Raw genomic sequence first — 12,634 nt, 5'->3', positions numbered from 1 at the left:
TCAGTGACATGGTCCAGCCCCCCCGTACTGTATATAGTGGTAGTGTATAGTGACACTGTTTACCCCCGCCCCCCCCCCCCATGCTGTAGTAACAAGGTCTGTAATTTGCTGGTTCCACAAACATACACACACACACACATACATGCATAAATACACACACAGTCACATACATACATACATACATACATACACACATACACAAACACACACATAAACACCAATGGGCAAAACAGAAACACTAACCCCTGCAGTCAGAGACAGAGACCCTAGTGAAGCATCACGGCACACTCACATAATATCAGTGCAGGCAGTGGCAGGTCAACGTTTTTTATTGAAGCTGAGCCCCCACCCTCAGGAGCCCAGTTGCAGTTGCGACCTCTGTACCCCCTGTAGTTCTGCCCCTTCAGAAAGCTTAAAATAGGCTGTGATTGGATCTTCCAGCAGCACAATGATCCAAAACATATATAAAAATCAACACAAAAATGGTTTACTGCCCAAAAAATCAAAGTCCTGCCATGGCCATCTCAGTCCCCTGACATGAACCCCATAGAAAACCTGTGGGGTGAACTGAAGAGGAGAGTCCACCAGTGTCAACCTCGAAATATGAAGGAACTGGAGAAATTCTGTATGGAGGAATGGTCTCAGATCCCTTGCCATGTATTCTCCAACCTCACCAGGCATTATAGGAGAAGACTCAGAGCTGTTTTCTTGGGAAAGGGAGTTGGCAAGTATTGACTGAAAGGGTTTCAATAATTGTGCCACACATATTTAACAAAGATTATTATTTTTTTGGATAAACCTTTGTTGTGTTTGCAATTGTTTGATATCCATGAGAGCAGAGTATTTTTGTGCATCGAAAAGATCGAAAAGTTAGACAATAAAGACAAATTTTCACAGCCTTCTTTGCTCATATTTACCAAGGGTGCCAATATTAGTAGAGGGCAATGTAGCTATATTTAGGACGATAGGGCATTTAATCTCTTAAACCTTGTCCTGCTGGTCATTATCTGCATATTGTGTACTGATAGTTATTTCCTGCATATCATGTTCTGCTGGCCATTTCCTGCATGCTTTGTCTGGCTGGTCATTACATGCATATTGTGGCTTACTAGTCATTACCTACAAATAATGTTCTATTGACCATTACTCGCAAAACGAGTTTTGCAAGCAATAACTGGCAAACCTTGTCCTGCTGGCCATAACCTGTATATTGGTCCCTGCGGGCCATTACTTGCATACTATTTCTCATTAGCCATTATCTGCACATTGTGCCCTGCTGGCCATCAACTGTATAATGGGTCCTGTTGGTAAATGTGCCCCCCTAGCTATTGCCTACATATTATGTTTTACTGGCTATCAAATTCATACTGTGTCCCACTGGCCAATATATCTATTCTGTGTCCTGCTGGCTATCACTTGTATATTGGGTCATGCTGGCCATTACCTGTATATTGTGTTCCATTGTTAATTACCTGCATACTGTGTCCCACGGGCCATTATATGCATTATATTGCCTGCTAAACATTATCTGGATATTGTGGCCTGCTGGCCTGGCCTTTATCTGCATTCTGGTGCAGTTTACCATTGTTTGCATATTATGTCTTGCTGCCTATAACCTGCATATTATGTACCACTGATCATTACCTGTATAATGTGTCTTGCTGTCCGCTTATTGCATACAGTATACCACTGGTCATTACCTGCATTCTGTGACTGTTACATGCATTTTTTTTTCTGCTGCCCATTACCTTCATACTGTGTCCCACTGGTTAGTACCTGCATTCCATATGATATTATGTGCATACCATATGAAGCCAAATCACTGATTGTTACAGAGAGTGAAACTTACATGGGGATCATACTAATATAAACTATGGCACATCTGCAAACTATAGACACTGTACTAAAAGACATAAAAGATATTGAAGCCACTTAATTGACATATGAAGCTCCATTTGGGACACTGCACAAAACACCATCTGTACCATGCCCAGTATTAGAGAGTTATACACAATTCTGAGTCTCCACTTTAGATCATACAATAGATTAACTTTCTCAAACTCAAAGAAAGTAAAGACCTTTATAAAAGTTTATCAAATTGACCATATAAACAATATGGGCGAGATTACATATACAGCGCAGGCTTTAGGGTAACTGCTGAAACCTGCGCCGCCCGTAATTACACCTCGCACATCGGGGTATCACATATATATGGTGCCGGCAGTTCATAAAGTGCCGTAAGTTGGATAAACTAGCGATGTCCACAAATGAGCTTAAATACAAATTTCTGGATTCGCCAGTGATTCACGGCACGTTAGAAATTGACGGTGCCTAAGAAAATAAAAAAAATTTAAAATCTCCCGTAAAAGTCTAACCCACCTCCCAAAAATAAACCCGACACGTAAAACCCCTATATCCACCATCAAACCCACATCGGAACTAAAAATAAAAGTATTAACCCCTAAACCAACAACCCCCCCACAACACAATATGCCTAATTAAACTATTAACCCCTAATCCGTCATTCACCCACATCGTGATATACCTAATAACCTAATAAAAGTATTAACCCCTAAATCCGCAAACCCCAACATCACAAACTACCTAATACATGTATTAACCCCTAATCCGCCATTCACCCACATTGCAAAGTCCCTATTAAAACTATTAACACCTAATCTGCCATTAACCCACATCGCAAAGTACCTATTAAAAATATTAACCCCTAAACCGCCATCCCCCACCAACGCATTAATCCTAATAAAACAATAACCCCTAAACCGCCAAACCCACACAACGCAAATAACAAATTAAATTACTAAGCCCCCTAACCTAACACCCCCTAAATTACAAACAATTAAAATAAAAAAGCTAACATTACTTAAAAATAAAATAAACCTAACATTAAATTAATCTAAGATTACATAAAATAAAAAATTCTAACATTACATAAAATAATAAACCAAATTATCAAAAATAAAAAAATTAAACCTAATCCCTATGAAAATAAAAAAGCCCCCCCCAAAATAAAAACACCCCCTAATCTAATGCTAAACTACCAATAGCCCTTAAAAGGGCATTTTGTAGGGCATTGCCCTAAGTTAAACAGCTCTTTTACCTTAAAAATTACTAAGTCCCCCCTCTAACAATAAACCCCCCACCCACCAAACCCCCAAAATAAAAAAACTAACACTAAAAAATCCTAAACTACTCATTGCCCCTAAAGGGCATTTGTATGGGCATTCAGCTCTTTTTTAAAGGCCCATTAAAACCTTAAAGGGACACTCAATCAAAATTAAACTTTCATTATTCAGATAGAGCATGCCATTTTAAACAACTTTCCAATTTACTTCCATTAACAAAATGTGCACAGTCTTTTTATATTTAAACTTTTTGAGTCACGAGCTCCTACTGAGCATGTGCAAGAATAAGTGTTTATGCATTTGTGAATGGCTGATAACTGTCACATGGTACGTGTATGCATTTGTGATTGGCTGATGGCTGTCACATGGTACAGGGGGAGTGGAAAAAGACATAACTTTTAAAATTGTCAGAAAAAAAATCTACTATTCATTTGAAGTTCAGACTTAGTGCTATTGCATTGTCTTGTTATCTTGCATTTGTTGATTATGCAAATCTACTGTGTTGACAGGTCCTTTAATCTAAAAAAAACAAACCCCCCCCCCAAAAAAAAGCCTAAGTCTAACCCCCAGATAGGTAGTCACAGTTCCTGAAGTCCGGGGCGGAAGTCTTCTTCCAAGCGGCGCCATCTTCAATCTTCTTCCAGGAACAAGACGGCACGGAGCGGAGGGCGGAACTGAAGACCGGTGACCGCAGAGCCATGGATCATGGAGATCCTCTTTGTATGATCAGCGACGCACACTGAGGATTTAATTCAAGGTACGCGTTTAAATATGGGTTACCTTGAATTCCTGTTGGCTGATTTGAGTCTTTAAATTCAAATCAGTGCCAAAGCTGAAAAACAAAAGGAGAAGAGCACAGCCGGACTCAAGTGAAGAAAGTTTTTTAAACGATCTAACACTGCCACAAATTGTAAGACAAAAACTTTCATTTTGAGACTCAATCATTGGGAATATATTCTGATAACTTCATTTGCTGTGTAGTGTATTTTATCTTAATTGATTCTTTATTTATATTTATTTTTATTTTTATTTGTATTGCATTAAATTCTGAAATTGTATTCTCTTTTAGAGGGTGTTATAATTTTTAGGCATTAAATCATAACTTTTTAAGTGCTAATTGAAACTTTTATTCTTCTACTGTGTATTTTACAGATATAGTGTATTTTATACTCCCTCAGCAATTTAACATTTTAGGACTTTTTAAGATTTATCACAGATTAACACTGTGATATTTTGGGATATAAACCCTAGTATATCATTCCACACCACCAATACATTTTATACTTTTTTGTCCTCTCCATATTAGTAGCGCTGATACTTTGTTTCTTTTGTGAAATTCAAATCAGTCAATACGATGAGAGCTACTGAAATCCTATTGGCTGATTTTAAAGGATTTCTCAGCCTGTAAAGCGTAGGTGACTTGCTTGTAATTGAGTTTTAAACCTGTACACTATGATTTATTGGTGCAAAACTATTGTGGGTAGTGAATCATGAGCAGCTGCTGTATATGTGTGTATAAAGCACAGTCAGATATATATATATATATATATATATATGTATGTGTGTGTGTGTAAACAGCACAGTCAGCTATATATATATATATATATATATATATATATATGTATGTATATATATATATATATATATATATAATTTATATATAAATATATATGTGTGTGTGTGTGTATACAGCCCAGTCAGCTATATATATGTGTGTATACAGCACAGTCAGCTATATATATATATATATATATATATATATATATAGATGTGTGTGTGTTTGTGTATACAGAACATTCAGTTATATATGTGTGTGTATACAGCGCAGTTTTTTCCCCTGTGTTAAATGTTGATTTTTTTAAATTAAATTCACATTTGGGGGGCGGCGGGGGCCCTGCTTGAATTCTTGCACCTGGGCCATGTGGTTTCTAGTTACGCCTCTGCGGTTGGCGGAGACCCTACGCTACAGAAAAAGGTGATCTTGAAGGGGCCTCTACACTACAAAATTAAAAAACTAATTATAATAATTTTAGAAACAAAAGAGTAATTTTTTTACTTGCAGACTGGCTTCCAGCAATAAATATAATGTGTGCAGTGGAAGGTGGGAGGGTAAGAGAGGTGTTGGGGGGATAAGGGAAGTTGGTGGCTGAGAAGGGACCCCAACACTACAGAAATAAATAAATATATTTAAAAAATAAAAAAAACCCTAAAATGCATACTATCAGACTGTCTTTGAGTAACTAAAATGGTGATGACCAATGGTGGGTGGGAAAGGAGAAGGGAAGAGAGCTGTTTGGGCGAGATCAGGTAGGGATCAGGGGGTGGGAGGTGTCAGGTGGGAGGGTAATCTCTACACTTACACTACAACAAAAACAACCTTTCAGAAGTGTAGTTAGCAGCTGCAATTAGCATCCTTCTAATTGCCAAAAAAACAATTGTAAAGCCATTCCTGTCTACTGTTTCTGAACAAAAAAGGAGACCCCAGAGAAGCTTTTACAACCATTTGTCTTTTTTTCATATCTTTTTATTTTAATGACATACTCAGTTAAACAAACAAATCTTAACACAATGTACAGGTTTCCATGTCACACAATACACTTTTGACATTACCAGATAAATAAAGATATTAAAAAAAAATGACATAAAGTAAACTTGAGTGTGTCTGACTTTCTTCCTGTAAACCCTACCTCCCAGTCTCTCACTTAGGAAAATATGAGAGAATGGAGGAAAAAACAAAAAACAACCCCTCTCTACCCCTCTACAACAACCTTTTGTCTTATGGCTGTAGTTGTGTGTAAATCATTTCAGTGTGAAACCCAACATTTGCGAAAAAGTTAACTATTCTTAATATGATCGTATTTGGCGGCCAAATAGTGGCATCAAATATAGCAAAAATTGCCCTAGATACATTACAAAATATACATCGTTTTGATAGGTAAATAAAAAAAGCTCTATTTCTATTTAAATGGAATGATAGCAAAAATGCTAAAATTCTACAGTACTTTGGGCAAGTTTTTCTCTGAAATTCGAGCGAATAGGGATGGGCAAATGTGTAAATTTTCGAATTTCGAATGTAGAACGAATGTTATTACCGAAATTCGAATTCTAAATCTGAATGTCGATAAGAACGAATATTCTTAAAAATTCGAAAATCGAATGTTATTTACAGTTTTCGAATGTCACTTTCGAATTAGAATGTTTATAATTATATCGAATGTCCACATTCGAAATGTAATAACATTCTATTTAACAAATACTATTCAGAAGTTCAATAGTTCATGTGGTAGGGCGGGAATCTAGTAAATTGATACATAATAGGTACAAATATATCATTTTGAATGTTTCCATATAGAATATTGCATAATTCGAATATTACATTTAAAGAAAGCATTAGAAATACTATTACAATCTAAATTCGAATTTTTCGAATTCGAATATTGCATAATTCGAATATTACATTTAAAGAAAAAACATTTGAAATACTATTACAATCTAAATTCAAATTTATCGAATTCGAATATTGCATAATTCAAATATTACATTTAAAGAAAAAGCATTAGAAATACTATTACAATCTAAATTCGAATTTTTTGAATTCGAATACTGTATTGCATAATTCGAATATTACATTTAAAGAAAAAGCATTAGAAATACTATTACAATCTAAATTCGAATTTTTCGAATTCGAATATTGCATAATTCGAATATTACATTTAAAGAAAAAGCATTAGAAATACTATTACAATCTAAATTCGAATTTTTCGAATTCGAATATTGCATAATTCGAATATTACATTTAAAGAAAAAGCATTAGAAATACTATTACAATCTAAATTCGAATTTTTCGAAAATAATATTTTCGAATGTAATCGTAAAATTCGAAACCGAACATTTGAAAATCGAATGTTAGAATGTTATGTAAACATTTGAAATTCGATTAGAACGAACGAATGTGTTAAAATTTGTGCCGTTTTTCGAATGTTGCGAAACATTCGCCCATCCCTAGTAGCGAAGGGGTTAATTAATATCACTTCCTCAGCTTTATCCCTGGCTTCATCCTGTCTTAAAGGGACACGAAACCCAACATTTTTCTTTCATGATTTTAGTAGAACATACAATTTACTTCTATTATAAAATTTGTTTCATTCTCTTGGTATCATTAATCGAAGAGCAGCAAATGCACTACTGGTTTCTAACTGAACACATGTGTGAGCCAATGACAATGACAGTATATATATATGCAGCCACCAATCAACAGCTAGAACCTAGATTATTTGCTGCTCCTGAGCTTACCTAGATAAACCTTTCAGCAAAGGATAACAAAAAAAGGAAGCAAATTAAATAATAGAAGTAAATTGGAAATTGGTTAAAAACTGTATGCTCTGTCTAAATCCCGAATGTCTAATTATGACTTTACTGTCCCTTTAAGACTGCTATTCTATGAACTTGCATGTAACTAAGCCATTGTCACAGAGAATCTATCGTCAGTATCTATAATATATGTGCCGTAGTTTCTTCAATGTAACATTAAAAGCTAGTGGTGATTTTTTGCTCGTCTCTGGATATGCTGTCAACAAACTCCAGAAACCCATTCCAACAATAAATTTGTAAAGTTGCTAAGATTTGATATCTCTTCAAAATCTGATAGGAGGCAGCTTGTTATCATATTAGTTAATATATATTTAATAAAAAAATGAATGTAATCAGAAAATGGACACCATCTGCCCCACCCCAGGAATTTACCCCAAGTCACTAGCCTATTACATTAGTGCTTATAGAGCCTTCACTTTGTTTTTTTACCCCTGTTACACGCTACACATTAATTGCTTGATCATTGCAAGAGCTTATTGTTATATCTCCCCAATTAGCCCCTTCAAAGCACATATGATCAACATACTAAACAGGCTCGTCCAAGAGTTTGTCACTGGACTGCAAAACAACATAAATCTGCAAGCAATTACTGGATTTATTTTGTATGGGTGCCTTTTGCAATGCAGTTCGTAAAAGGACTCGAAACCCCCATTATTATTTTTTTTTCATGATTCGGGCTGATCATACAATTTTAAACTACTTTCCAATATACTTCTATTATTTAATTTGCTTCATTCCCTTGCTATCTTTTGTTGAATGAGCAGAAGTGCACAACTGGGAGCTAGCTAAAAATCAATAACAAGAGGCATATATGATTAGCCACCAATCAGCAGCTTCTAAGCCTTTCCTAGTATACTTTTCAATAAAGGATAAAAAGAGAGTGAAACAGATAATAGAAATAAATTGGAAAGTTATTAAAAATTGCACTCTGAATCATGAAAGAAAAAAATGTGTGTTTCATATCCCTTTAATTGCCTTTCTATACTATGTAACATATAAAACATGATTTTAATGTTCTCTTAACCCCTTTCTAGTTGCATCCTTACCCCGGTCCTGCTGAGTACCATCTGCACACCTGCACAGTAGCATTAACCTCCCATTTGCCCCTTTAGTCTTGCATGCACATTAATCACTGGTACTGATCTCCATAATTTCCCCCTCCCCTCCATCATACCTCATTAACCACACTTACCGTAATCACTCCTTCGCTAATGACTCCCATCATGCATTATTCATCATTTCCATTTCTTTTTCATCCCTATCTATGGATATTCAATGCACACATATATTCTTCTATGTATAAGTTTAGTAACTTGATTTAGTGAGAGTTTATAGACATTGAAATAAGATTTGTACCTGTTATGCCCCTCTACTGTGGAGTCAAAGGCCTAATATGTTTGCAAGGCAGGAGGATAAGGGAGGAGGCCGACTGAACTATTTCCTTCACATTATCTCGGCCTTCCAGCATCATGGTGTTATCGCTAAGGAGCCAGGGCATGCAGGTGACAGAGATATAAATGTCACTTAGGATGTATGACTCAGTCTCACAGGTTTAATTATTATGCACTGATACAAAAAAAATAGCTGCACTGTTTCTCAGAACAAACTGTAATATTGCTCAATAATACTAAACATTGATGTGTTTCATGTAACGCAGTTTGGAAATCTGCCTATCCATATCTAGGTTGGCATTCTAGCCTGAATGATACTGAGACAGACAGCAATTAAAGAGTTCAGGCCTGTAAGGTAGTATAGAATAAAATGTAGGAATGCAGGCCCTGTTATATCCACGGTTTATTCTCGGTTTGAGGGGATCTATTGTTGATTTCATAGCAGAAGTAACAGCTCTGGTCCCCAGCTGATTTCATTGCTGGATACATAATTAATTATGCTAATTATTATAGCCAGCTTGTATTTTTTTTTGTCAACCGATGATGTAACTCTATCTGTATATTTGTTTTATATACACACTAGTCGATAACCCTGCCCAGAGGGCAGTCTAATTATTTTTTAAACTACAGATATAGAAACAACGTATTTTGTAACTCTTCTTTTATATAAAAATTTAAGCTACAGGTGTAGCAATACTATAAACCTAACATTTCTTAACCTATATTTCCACCTTCCCCAAAAAATCGCAATTAAAACTAAAATTAATAAGCACTTAATCGTCAACCGCCAACATCGCAATACACCTAATTACCCTATTAACCCCTACATCACAATAAACCTATTTACCCTATTAACCCCTAAACCGCAAAAAAAAACCTGCATCGCAATAAACCTATTTATCCTATTAACCCCTAAACCGCAAAACCCCTACATCTCAATAAACCTATTTAACTTATTAACCCCTAAACCGCAAAACCCCTACATCACAATAAACCTATTAACCCCTAAATTGCAAAACCCGTACATAGCAATAAACCTATTTACACTATTAACCCCTAAATGCAAAACCCCTACATCGCAATAAACCTATTTAACTTATTAACCCTTTAAACCGCCAAAACCCACAATGCAAATAACTATTTAAATAACTAAGTACAGTACACTAACCTAACGCCCCCTAACTTAAAAACCCCTAACCTAACACCCCCTAACCTAACAACCCCTAATTTAACACCCCATTAAATAAACCCAAATTACCTAAACTAATACATTCTAAAGTTACGAAAAAAAAACAAAAAACTAAGTTTACAAAAAATAAAAAAAGCTAACATTACAGAAAATAAAAAAAAATCAAATTACCAAATTTAACAAAATTAAACCTAATCCCTATGAAAATAAAAAAGACCCCCCCCCCAAAATAAAAACACCCCCTTCTCTAATAATAAACTACCAGTAGCCCTTAAAAGGGCTTTTTGCAGGGCATTGCCCCAAGATAATCAGCTCTTTTACAAAAAATATACAAAGTCCCACCTAACATTAAACCCCCCCACCCGCGAAAATAAAAGAACCTAACACTAAAAAACCTAAACTACAAATTGCCCTGAAAAGGGCATTTAGCTCTTTTTCTGCCCATCCCTAATCTAAATAAAACAAATCCCCCCCAAAAAAACCTTAGTCTAACCCCCAGGTTGGTACTCATGGTTCCTGAAGTCCGGCGGAGAAGGTCCTGTTCCAGGCGGTGAAGTCTTCTTCCAAGCGCAATTTTTAAGACATATCTATTATTAAGAGATTATATCTTTTAGGAGATAGATAGAAAAACATTTTGTTTACAACTTTGCAATTATTTGCAGTATAGTCTCTGAAATACCTCTTCAGTGTTTGATAAATAAGCTTCTTTCCTAACCATAAAAGATAACGAGAACAAGAGGGGTGCCTCATATGCATAGCAATATAATATATAGAGATGTAAATCAAGTAAGCCAAGTGGATACTCACATGCGACTATAGTACACTTATGTACTGGTAGGTACAGGCTGGAGTCTTAGGGTGTACCAGCTAACCCTTTCAGTAGAACCAGATGATCTCACAATGAAGCAATTAGTTAGGCTGCTCTCCTCCTCATAGACAAAGCCAGAGATGTATGGATAATAATAAAGAACAAGAGGGCGCCTCATGTGTGCATCAATATATCCATATATGTGAAATCAATGAAAAAAAGCCAAATGGGTACTCACAATTGCAGAGTAGATAGTGCAGGGGGATATTTGTCACAATATGTGCTGACTATCCATCAGCACATATTGTGACAAAGATCCCCCTGCACTATCTACTCTGCACCTGGAGAGGTTTAGCTGGTACATCTGAAGATACCAGCAAGCTCCTACTAGTACATAAGTGTACTTGGGCCAATTGTGAGAACCCATTTGGCTTTTTTTCTTTGATTTCACATATATGGATATATTGATGCACACATGAGGCGCCCCTCTTGTTCTTTATTATCTTTCCTGACCATGCAATTAATGTTATGAAGTGGTTATGAATCATGCAGGATACACATCTTCCTTTCTTGGGGGAGTGTAAAAACTATATTTTCTTTCATGTAATTTGCAAGAGTCCATGAGCTAGTGACGTATGAAATATACAATCCTACCAGGAGGGGCAAAGTTTCCCAAAAACCTCAAAATGCCTATAAATACACCCCTCACCACACCCACAATTCAGTTTTATAAACTTTGCCTCCTATGGAGGTGGTGAAGTAAGTTTGTGCTAAGATTTCTACGTTGATATGGGCTTCTCAGCATTTTGAAGGCCTATTCCTCTCAGAGTACAGTGAATGTCAGAGGGATGTGAAGGGAGTATCACCTATTAAATGCAATGGTTTTCCTCACGGGGATCTATTTAATAGGTTCCCTGTTATCGGTCGTAGAGATTCATCTCCTACCTCCCTTTTCAGATCGACAATATACTCTCATATTCCATCACCTCTACTGATAACCGTTTCAGTACTGGTTTGGCTATCTGTTATATGTGGATGGGTGTCTTTTGGTAAGTATGTTTTCATTAATTAAGACTCAGCTATGGTTTGGCACTTTATGTATTTATATAAAGTTCTAAATATATGTATTGTACTTATATTTGCCATGATTCAGGTTTTCAGTATATTTTCTTTTTGCAGACTGTCAGTTTCATATCTTGGAAATGCTTTTTTTAGGAAAAATTATTTCTTACCTGGGGTTTAATCTCTTTTTCAAAGAGTTGTTTGTTGTGCGTCATACTTGGCACCAAATATTTTCATTATTTAAGACCCCATTCCTATATGCCTCTTGCCTTTTTTCTCTATCAGAGGACTAGGCTGTTTGCATTTTTTCCCATTCCTGAAACTGCCATGTAAGGAAATTGATAATTTTGCTTTATATGTTGTTTTTTTCTCTTACATTTGAAAGATGTCTCAATCTGATCCTGTCTCAGAAATCACTGTTGGAACCCTGCTGCATGATAACAGTTCTACCAAAACTAAGTGCATTTGTTGTAAACTTGTGGAGGTTTTATCTTCTGCTGTGGTTTGTATTAGTTGTCATTATAAACTTTTACATGCAATGGCCTCTATTTAAGAAAGTCTGGCGGACCTGATCCGACAGTGCGGATCAGGTCCGCCAGACCTCGCTGAATACGGAGAGCAATACGCTCTCCGTATTCAGCATTGCACCAGCAGCTGCCAAGAGCTGCTG

The sequence above is a fragment of the Bombina bombina genome, chromosome 2, assembly GCF_027579735.1.
Source record: "Bombina bombina isolate aBomBom1 chromosome 2, aBomBom1.pri, whole genome shotgun sequence".
NCBI lineage: Eukaryota > Metazoa > Chordata > Amphibia > Anura > Bombinatoridae > Bombina > Bombina bombina.
The sequence above is the reverse complement of the archived record's forward strand: the minus strand, read 5'-3'. Positions refer to the sequence as shown.